We start from the raw sequence: 11673 nt of genomic DNA, 5'->3' as shown, positions 1-11673 counted from the left end.
CAATTAATAAATATTTGTTGATTTGTTTTGTTTTGCTTAGGTAAAGGCTGAACTAGATGACCCTACATCAGACCATCTGTGATGTGAAATCCTATCATATTTTCCACTAAATTAAGTGTTTAAGCCTTCCGTTTCAATTGAATTCCCTTATAGGAAACCCTTTTCCTTCCAAATGCTACCCCACATCCAATTTAAACACCTTGTGCATGATTGTCAAATGTCACCATGAGCCTATTCCAGCTTCATTCTCAAAACAATAGCTCCAGAAAAGGAACCAGGAATTCTGACTCTGCCACAGATCAACTAAGAATTAGTCATTTAACCACTTGGTTGTTCTGGTTCTTCATTCACAAGAATTATAAATCATCTGTCAAATGATTTTTTTTTCTCATACATCATCCCAGGTCATGAGGATATGATGAAATGGCACATGAGAAACTCCACTGAAAAGTAAAAAGCACCATAATATATGTTATTATGGCTCTATTATCTTCTTTCCTGAACCCAATTTCCTTTTGTCAACATAGAATCTAGAAGCCCCAAACTTGTAGCCTAGTAAGATCTGATGAACCCCAAGTTTTAGGACTAGTTTGTAAGTTGGAGACCCCCCAAAGCTTGTATTTGTCCTGTTTGTGAGAATTAACCCTGAAGGGAATCTCAGGCTAGCAGTTTCACACTGAATAATGGACCCTAGAGTAAATGACAATCCTAGTTAGGTGGCACTAAGCATATGCTAAATACCTTTTTTATCTTAAGTATTCTTCCCCATTATATCAGAGACCCTTTCCCAGGAAAGACCCACACCTGGGCAGGGACCATCCTATTTGTATCCTCTGTAAGTAGCCCCTTCCCTTACACCCTTTATGAACCTATGATACATATGTCAGCACTGACAAGCTACCCATTTTTGATAATATGTGGCCTCATGCGACCACATACAGAGAAGTATGGGGCCACATGCTGAGGATGAAACATTTGCTGTAGTGTGGTGTAGACACTTTGTGCTGGAGGTCTGTAGGCCAAAACAACAGAACTCCAGCACAGAGCATTTAGTTCTGGGACTTCCTGGCCAGCTGTTAGGGGACCTTTGATCTCACTTCCAGCTGGCGGAGCAGGGAGCAGAGGAATGCCACAGGGGACACATCTCTGGGGGCCCTGTGATCGCCATTGCCCACAACCACATAACCACAGCAACCATCATCCAATCTACTGTTCTGGGATGTCATGGATTTCTAATTGACCATCATTACTGAGATAAGTGTGGGGGAGGCTGGGAGAGGCAAGGGCCTGTGCTATGAGTGCCATTTCCAGCCATTAGAAATAGCAGCAGCCATCTTAATATTCATAAGGAACGCCATCTTGCAGCATAGTGCAGATTCCATTTCACCACTATTACTGTTTTACATCCTTATTAAACCCTATTTCTGCTTATTAACCCTGCCCTTTCCTAAAAGACAGTTACATGTGCCATCTTGTGATCATTTAGGCTAGTTAACTGCTAATTGCCTGTAGGGCTAACAGATTATCTATAATTCTATCTTCTGTCACTGCCCCAAAAATTTTTTGGAGAATCCAAAAAATAAAAAACCAAGGTTAAGTAAAGGAAGTGGTAGTAGCAGTAGCCAACCCTTTCAAGAGACATGGACCAAGATATATGGCATTATAGAAAAAAATGGCAGATCATTTTGCATTCTATGTACTGAAATGGCAGTAAGCAGAACATGGAATATAAATAGACATTTTGAAACTAATCATTCCCAGCTGTTGAAAAAAAGTAAGGATGAAAGGAAGGAATACATTTCCAGGCATCTAAACTTTTATAAGAACCAATCTAATTCCATCCTTGAATTTGTAAAAGGCTCTACAAATTTAACATTTGCAAGTCTGAGCATTGCTCACTCCATAGCTCAGCATGGAAAAGCACTCAATGAGGGAGAATTTATTAAAGAAACTCTCCTAACATGTGTACCAATTCTATTTCACAATATGTAAAATAAAAATGCAATTATTAAGAGAATATCTGAGTTACCACTCAGTAGAAATATCATAAAAGACTGGATAATGAGACTGAACACAAACATACAACATCAATTAAAGAGAGACATAAGTAATTGTAAATATCTTTCTATCTCTCTTTTTTAAAAAAAAAAAAAATTTTTTTAAACCCTTACAAGGCAGAAGAGTGGTAAGGGTAGGCAATGGGGGTCAAATGATTTGCCCAGGGTCACACAGCTGGGAAGTGTCTGAGGCCAGATTTGAACCTAGGACCTCCCATCTCTAGGCCCGGCTCTCAATCCACTGAGCTACCCCACTGTCCCCTCTTTCTATCTCTCTTGATGAAACTACTGATGTCACATCACATACTCAGTTGGCCATTATTGGTCAATATTCTTTTTTTTTGTTTTGTTTTGTTTTTGTTTTTGTTTTTAACATTTATTAATATACATTTTTAACATGGTTACATGATTCATGCTCCTCCTTTCCCCTTCACCCCCCCCCCCCGCACTCCCCCTCACCCATGGCCGATGCGCATTTCCACTAGTTTTGTCATGTGTCCTTGATCAAGACCAATTTCCAAATTGTTGGGAGTTGCATTGGTGTGGTAGTTTCGAGTCCACACCCTCAATCATGTCCACCCCGACCCATGCGTTCAAGCAGTTGTTTTTCTTATATGTTTCCTCTCCTGCAGTCCTTCCTCTGAATGTGAGTAGCATCTTTACCATAAATCCCTCAGAATTGTCCTGGGTCATTGTATTGCTGCTGGTACAGAGGTCCATTACATTCAATTTTACCACAGTATATCAGTCTCTGTGTACAATGTTCTTCTGGCTCTGCTCCTTTCACTCTGCATCTGTTCCAGGAGGTCTCTCCAGTTCACCTGGAACTCCTCCAGTTTATTATTCCTTTTAGCACAATAGTATTCCATCACCCGCATATACCACAGTTTGTTCAGCCATTCCCCAATTGAAGGACATACCCTCCTTTTCCAATTTGTTGCCACCACAAAAAGCGCAGCTATAAATATTTTCGTACAAGTCTGTTTACCTATGATCTCTTTGGGGTACAAACCCAGCAATGGTATGGCTGGATCAAAGGGCAGGCATTCTTTTATAGCCCTTTGAGCATGGTTCCAAATTGCCAGCCAGAATGGCTGGATCAGTTCACAGCTCCACCAGCAATGCATTAATGTCCCAATTTTGCCACATCCCCTCCAGCATTCATTACTCTCCCCTTCTTTCATTTTAGCCAATCTGCTAGGTGTGAGGTGATACCTCAGAGTTGTTTTGATTTGCATTTCTCTAATTATTAGAGATTTGGAACACTTTCTCATGTGCTTATTGATACTTTTGATTTCTTTACCTGAAAATTGCCTATTCATGTCTCTTGCCCATTTATCAATTGGGGAATGGCTTTTGGTCAATATTCTAATGGTCCCACAATGTGAGAAGAGTTGATAAAGTTAGTATCAGCACCAACAAGTACATCAGGAAGCAAAATATGTAAGGTTGTTATATAAACATTCTGTGACCTAAGCATTGATATCTCTAAAGTTGTGTCAGTAACGATAGATGGGGCACCAAACATGGTGGTGGAAAAAAGTAGGATTTGTCAAATTGTTTATAGAAGCTATTGGACATCCAATTGTGCCTTTTCATTGTATTATCCATCAGGAAGCTTTACGTGCCAAGGCAGGATTCACTGACTTAAACAATTTAATGTCAGTTGTTACAAAAATAGTTTATTTAATAACTGCTCACCCCCTTCACAAGTGAGAATTTTCTGCACTTTTACTGGAGGTTGATTCCACCTACGGTGGACTGCTGATATACAATAATGTAATATGGCTGAGCCAAGGCCAAGTTCTTGAGTGCTTTGTGGAGTGCTTTGAAAAAATTAAGGTATTTCTTGAGGATAAGGATCTGGGAAACTTTCCTCAGCTCAATGATGATAAGTGGGTCAACACCCTGATATTTTTTACAGATCTCTCTGTTCATATTAATGAACTGAATTTAAAGTTACAAGGTTTTGGCAAAAGTATTGATGTTATGTTTGGATACATAAAAGCTTTTGAAAGTAAACTTAAAATTTTCAAGCGAGATGTAGAAACTAAAACTTATAAGTATTTTCCTCAAGTAACAAAGTATGTTGAGAAGGCCAGTACAGCTGTACAAAATGAAATAGAACACTTGCATATAAAGAACCACCATGTTTTAGACTCTTACTTGACCAGTTCAGTGACAGATTTAATCAATTTAGAAGCCTAGAACAGACCATGAAAATAATTAAGTATCCTGATGTAGTAGTCTACAGTAGTTTGGAATTAAATGGTTTCCAATGGATGCAAATTGATGATTTGGAGATGCAACTTGCAGAATTTCAAGACATCATCTGGGCTCAGGTATTTGTTAACTTGAGGTCAAAGCTTGAGGATCTGGAAAGCTTGAGAATCTGCTTGGAGAATCAAAAGGAGTGCCACTATGAACAGGAAATTTGGAGTGCCTGGAACTGCTTACCAGACACTTTTAGTACCCTGAAAAATATAGCAATGGCTTTACTCACAATTTTTCCCTCTACATACGTTTGTGAGACTGTAAGGGGGGGGTGGGGGGGAAGGGGTTTTTTCAGATATCAATATATTAGAAGGTGGTTGCCAGAGGATTGAACAATTATCAATCCTCAATTAAGAATAATCTCAAGTCAAAATTGACTTTATGGGAGTTTATTTGCAATTAAGAAAAAGGTAGAAGAAATAAGGAATAAGAATCTAACACAGTATGTAAATTACCATGATCCTCTAATCAATCCAGGTAGATCTAATTAACCCTCAGCTGAGAGTCAAAGGGCCAGAGGGCCAGAGGCCCAGAGGTGAATGAAGCAAAGCCTCATCACAGAGCCTATTAGAGGGAAGTTTCTTAAGAAAAGTTCAGGAAGATTCAGTCTTTAAACTCACCACGTGGAATTCAAAAGAAGATATTGAAAGCAGTCTCACCAAGGTCTCTGTTCCAGCCAGCACTCCTGCATGAACCAGGAAAGCTAGAAGACTCCAAAAAGCACCTTCACCAGCAGCCCTCTTCACCAGAAGACTCTCTCCATCAGAAGACCTTCTCCTTTTAAAGGGGTCTCTTATGCATCACTTCCTGTGTCTCCTCCCTAATTTGGGGGTCCGATTACAATAGACGCTGCTTCTCATAGGGAGCAGTCAGTTGATTCTGATTCATCATCCACTCTAGCACACATGGGTTACAGATCTCCCAAAACTGGAGGTGCTATCACTTTTGGTGATTGAATCTAAAGATGAGCAGTGTAGACTTAATCCAATTATCACAAGACCTTATTCTCAGCATTAAATACATCAAAACCAACAAAAGAAACAGATTGACAGATGAAATTAGTAGCCCTTGCTTGGACTTGAAGTGTACAAAATACCAACCTTCAATTGAAGATTTAGTGGCTAAATGAATTTTCATTAGCCAATGAAATTCAGCAACAAAAAAGTCACTAATAGGCAGGTTAGTTAAAGAATTCTCCCTCCCCCTCACTTATCTTAGTTCACAACAGGCACCCCATAGAAGTTAAATAATATCAAGACCAACAAAAGAAACCACCTGACAGATGAACAAAGAAGTCAGTAAGCAGGTAAGTTAAATGATTAGTTTCTGGTTTATTAAATACAGTTATATATTATAATTATACATTTTGGTTATTTAAAATATAAATATCATGAAATTATGGGGTTTTTTTTCTCGAAATGACACACCATCTGAGTTATGCTTGGTTTTTTGGTGAATTTTGACACACCAAGCTCAAAAGGTTGCCCATCAGCAATTTGGAACTATGCTCAAAGGGCTTTAAAAGACTATCTGCCTTTTGATCCAGCCATAGCACTGCTTGGATTATACCCCAAAGAAATAATAAGGGAAAAAGAATTGTACAAAAATATTTATAGTCACTCTCTTTGTGGTGGCAAAAAAATTGGAAAATAAGAGAATGTCTTTCGATTGGGGAATGGCTGAACAAATTGTGGTATCTGTTGATGATGGAATACTATTGTGCTCAAAGGAATAAAGAACTGGAGGAATTCCATGTGAACTGGAATGACCTCCAGGAATTGATGGAGAATGAAAGGAGCAGATCTAGGAGAACATTGTACACAGAGACTGATACACTGTGATACAATCGAACATAACGGACTTTTATACTAGTAGCAATGTTAGGATCCAGAGCAAGGCTGAGGGACTTAAAAGAAAGAAAACTAGCCACATTCAGAGAAAGAACTGTGGGAGGAGAAACACAGAAGAAAAACAACTGCTTGAACACATGGGCTGTTGGGGATATTATTAGGGATGTAGACACTAAATGATAACTCTAGTCCAATTAGCAATAATATGGAATTAGGTCTTGATCAATGATACCTGTAAAACCCAGCAGAATTGTGCATCGGCTAAGGGGGATTATGAGGGATTGGGGGAGAGGGAAAGAACATGAAATATGTGACTAGGAGAAGATATTCAAAATAAAAAATAATTTCAAAAAAAAGATAAGGAAAAAAAAAGGTTACCCATCACTGCCTTACACCCTAGCCTTCGGCTATGATTCCTTTCCCAAGCTTGAATGTATTACTTCAATATAGTTTGAACACACCCATTTCCTTGTAGCTATGGTAATGTCAATCATCTTCCCTACCCCTGGATCTCCCCAAATGGTATATAGGTTCCCCAAATTCTTTTGTTCCTTGGAGTTGTCAATCTAGCACCATTGGCTCTCCTGGGAGTCAGTGTCCAGAGCATTCAGAGCATACAGAGTTTCAATCCTCAGAACTCTGTGTTAGCACTCAGCTCTGTGTGGAGTTCTACTATTACACTGAACCCCTTAATTAAGGAGTAGTTTTTTTCTGACTATTTAATAGTTCTGTGTTGGTTTTTTTTCCAGTCAACACTTTCATCACTTTATCCAGATTTCTCCTTTGCTCAACCAACCTACCTTTGATTTTTTTATTTCATCTTTATTTTATTATCATGCAAAACATGCTTCCACATTGGTCATTGTTGTAAGAGCACATTCATACATAACCAAAACCCCCCGCAAAAATGATAAATACACTGAAGTGAATTATGACTCCAACAGTTCTTTCTCTGGACTTGGCTAGCATTCCCCATCATAAGTCTTTCGGGATTGTCATGTCAACTTAATTTCTTTTTTTTTTTTTAAACCCTTAACTTCTGTGTATTGGCTCATAGGTGGAAGAGTGGTAAGGGTGGGCAATGGGGTTCAAGTGACTTGCCCAGTGTCACACAGCTGGGAAGTGTCTGAGGCCGGATTTGAACCTGGGACCTCCCATCTCTAGGCCTAACTCTCAATCCACTGAGCTACCCAGCTGCCCCTCAACTTAATTTCTGGTAACACCAAGTTTGCCTCTGTCCCATGGGACCTTGCTATTTGGACTTTTCTTGGCAAAGATGTTGGAAATGTTGGCCATAATAGGTGTATAATATAGACTTAGAGCCAAAGAAGAGAAAAAAGAGAGCACCTCCCCCACACGTTCTTTGTTGAAAGGGAGAGACAATGAATGTAGTGTCATTCTTTTTCTACATTCTGAAATATAAAATAAATAATTTTGATTACAGTAAATTAAAAAGGTTTTGTACAAACAAAACCAATGCAACCAAAATTAGAAGGGAAGGAACAAATTGGGGAAAAATCTTTACAACAAAAAACTCTGACAAAGGTCTAATTACTCAAATATATAAGGAGCTAAATCAATTGTACAAAAAAATCAAGCCATTCCCCAATAGATAAATGGGCAAGGGACATGAATAGGCAATTTTCAGATAAATAAATCAAAACTATCAACAAACAATAAATCTCTTATAATTAGAAAAATGCAAATCAAAACAACTCTGAAGTACCACCTCACACCTAGGAGGTTAGCTAACAGGACTGAAAAGGAAAGTAATGAATGTTGGAGGGAATGTGGCAAAATTGGGACTTTAATGCATTGCTAGTGGAGTTGTGAACTGATCCAACCATTCTGGATGGCAATTTGGAACTATGCCCCAAGGGCTTTAAAAAAACTGTGTGAGGGGCAGCTGGGTAGCTCAGTGGAGTGAGAGCCAGGCCTAGAGACAGGAGGTCCTAGGTTCAAACCCGGCCTCAGCCACTTCCCAGCTGTGTGACCCTGGGCAAGTCACTTGACCCCCATTGCCCACCCTTACCAATCTTCCACCTATGAGACAATACACCGAAGTACAAGGGTGTAAAAAAAAAAAAAAAAAACTGTGTGCCCTTTGACCCAGCCACTGCTGGGTTTATATCCCAAAGAGATCATAGGGGAAAAAGACTTGTACAAAAAATATAGCTGTGCTGACGAATTTGGCTGAATTTTCCCCCCTCTATTTTATTCTTTCTTTTAAGGGATGCATTCTAGGAGGGAAGGGGAAAGAATTGTTGACTTTGAAAAAACATAGAACTATTAAATAGTCAGAAAAGCCACTCTTTAATTAAGGACAGAGGTCACAGGGATGAGGTAGGTCTCCACTCAGAGCAGTGGGCTCCTTCGCCTGTGCAGAGTCTGAGGATTGAACTCTGGGTCTTCTGGGCCCTGGACCCCGGAAATGCCACCTCACTAGATGAGGACTCCAAGAAACAAAAGAAATTGGGGAACCTATATACCATTTGGGAAGATCCAGGGGCAGGGAAAGATGATTCACATTACTGTACTGAAGGATACAATTAAGCTTGGGAAAGGAATCATAGCCAGAGGCTAGGGTATAAGGGATCCAGCTACTTACAATGGATACTAAAGGATGGTGCCAGCCCAGGTGTGTCTTCCTGGGTAAGGGTCTCTGATACAGAGGGGAACACTACCTAAGACAAAAGTATATTTAGCATATGTCTAGCTCCACCTAACTGGGATCATCATTCACCCCAGGGTCCATTATTCAGTCTGGAACTGCTAACCTGAGATTCCCATCAGGGTGGATTCTCCTGGAACAGGGAACAAGTACAAGCTTTTGGGTCTCCAACTCACAAGCTAATCCTAAAACTTGGGGTTCATTAGATCCCACCAGGCCACAAGTTTGGGGTCTCTATATTCCACGTTGACAGAATACTTTGGAAAATATAATTAATGTTAAAAACAAAAGACATCTCTAACTCTTTCTCTAAAAGAAGAGGTTTCTTGAGTTCTTGACTTTCAAATCCATCTAGTCTAGTCAAATTCAGACTTTTCACTTCCCTCTCCACGAGATCTGCATTTCCTCCTCCTTCCTTCCTCATCTAGGCACAGTCATTCCCACTACTATGGAAATAGCTCTCTTTTTTCTACAAGTACGGTTCCACCCTTCCCCTCTTTCTTGGACCTTCCCAGAATTTACAAAAAATAATGAATGACTCCCAATGAGTCCATTAATATGCACTTCCCCTTTCCTCCCTCCCCCTATCCGTTCCCATTCTTTCCACTGGCCTCTGGGGAATGAGTGTCTAAGGTAGCTATAGCCCAGGACCAGGTGCTATGGGGAATACAAAAAAAAAATAATAATAATAAATAAATAACAGACCTGCTCTCTGCTGTAAAGTAAAGGGCTTAAGCCTAATAGATTCCCCCTTCTTGTGGATGTGATATTGAAAATATTTACAAAGAAAAGTAACTATGAAAAGGACAGTAAACTTCAAAACCCATCCACAAAGGCTTGGAATTTACTGTTATCCACCAGTAACCCCTTCCAAGATGAAGAATTTCATACCCCTTTCAAAAATATTTTCCTTTAGAACTGCTAACTTAGAAAAAACACAGAACTATTAGTCATAAAAGCCACTCTTTAATTAAGGGAAAAGGGGGAACAGGGTTCACTAGGCCACACACCACGTGCCTTATACAGAGTCTGAGAATTGAAGACTGCTTGCTCTGGTCCCAGAATCCCTGGGAGTGCCACAATGGTAGATGATCCTTGAGCCAGAATCGAACCAGTGACCTAGGGATCTACAGTCCCCTCTACCGGCTGAGTCAAGGAAGGGGGATACTCTCAATGGATACTCTAGGACCGTTCCAGCCGTGGTGAGCCTTCCTGGGAAAGGGTCTCTGATACAATGGGGAAGATTACCTAAGACAAAAGGATATTTAGCATTTACCCTAGGGTCCATTATTCAGTCTGCTACTGCTAGTCTGGGATTCCTTTCAGGGTGGATTCTCACAGGAACTGGGAACAGGGAATAAGCACAAGCTTTAGGGGTCTTCAACCTACAAGCTATTTCTAAAACTTGGGGTTTATCAGATCTCATTAGGCCACAAGTTTGGGGTCTCTAGATTCCACGTCAACAGAACCAATCTGACCACATCATTCTTTTACTCAATAAACTCCAGAGACTCCCTGTTGCCTCCAAAATCAAATATGAACTCCTCTGTCTGGCTTTAAAAGCCCTTCACAATTTTCTGCCCAGTATATACTGCCAGGCTCCCATACATTATTTCTCTTCTCATACTGGAATCCAGTTAAACTGGCCCTTTGTTCCTCATCCAGAACTCTAATCCTTTAACCTGTCCCATATGCCTAGAATGGACCCCTTTCTCACCTCGACCTAATAGAATCTTCCTTTTTCCATCAGAACACAGATCAAGCACCACCATCTCAATAAGTCTGTCAGTAAACATTTATTAAATTCTCACTATGTGCCAAGCACCATGCCAAGGGGCAAAAGACAGTCTCTTCTGTTAAAGAGCTCGTGGTCTAAAGGAAGAGACTCCATGCAAACTATTGTGTAAAAACAGGCTATATAGAGTAGACTGGAAACAGTAAACAGAGGAAGGCACTAGAATTAAGAGAGATCAGGAAAGGCTTCCTAAAGAAGGTGGAATTTTAGCTAGGACTTGAAGGAAACCAAGGAAACTAGGAGGCAGAGATGAGAAGGGAAAACATTCGAGTCCTGAGATATAGCCAGAGAAAAATGCCTGGAGCCAAGAGGTATAGAGTCTTGTCTCTGTAACACAAAGTTGCCCACTGTAAAGGGATAGAAGAATACAAAGGCTGTATGATGAGAGTAAGATGTGTGGTTGGGGATGGAGTCTGCATGCTAGGGGTCAGGCTTATGAAGGGCTTTGAACTCCAAACAGATAATTTTATGTTTATTCCTGGAAGTAAAAGAAAGCTTCCAAATTTATTGGGGTGTGTATGGGGTGAAATTGGTAGTTTAATGGTTACACATCTGCTTTAGGAAGACTTCTTTGACATTCTGGGGTCCATAAACACACATACACATACGATGTATGAGAAATTTTATGCCAAAATAAGTGATTTCCTTTGTAATCCTATGTACTTTATTTTCATTTTAAAGTATTATTCTGGGAAAGGGTCTATAGGTTTCAACACACTGTCAAAGGGGATCCATGATAACAAAAAAAGGTAGAAACCCCTGTTCTGTGGGAAGCTGAATCCAAAACTTTACCAACTGGTAATGCCTTCCTCTCTAACTACCCTATATTTAAATACTTTGTATTCATTTTGAATTTAGCCTGTATATACTTGCATATTATTTCTCCTGATTGTATATAATGTAAGTTCCTTGAGAGTATGTGTGTTTCCCCAGCAGTTAGCACAGTGCCTGGTAAATAATAGACAATAAATACTTCATAGCTGAGTTTATTTTATTTTCTTTCTTGCCTTTCTGTGTATCCCTGAT

Source organism: Gracilinanus agilis, chromosome 2 (genome assembly GCF_016433145.1).
Source record: "Gracilinanus agilis isolate LMUSP501 chromosome 2, AgileGrace, whole genome shotgun sequence".
Lineage (NCBI taxonomy): Eukaryota > Metazoa > Chordata > Mammalia > Didelphimorphia > Didelphidae > Gracilinanus > Gracilinanus agilis.
This window is presented reverse-complemented; position numbering follows the sequence as displayed.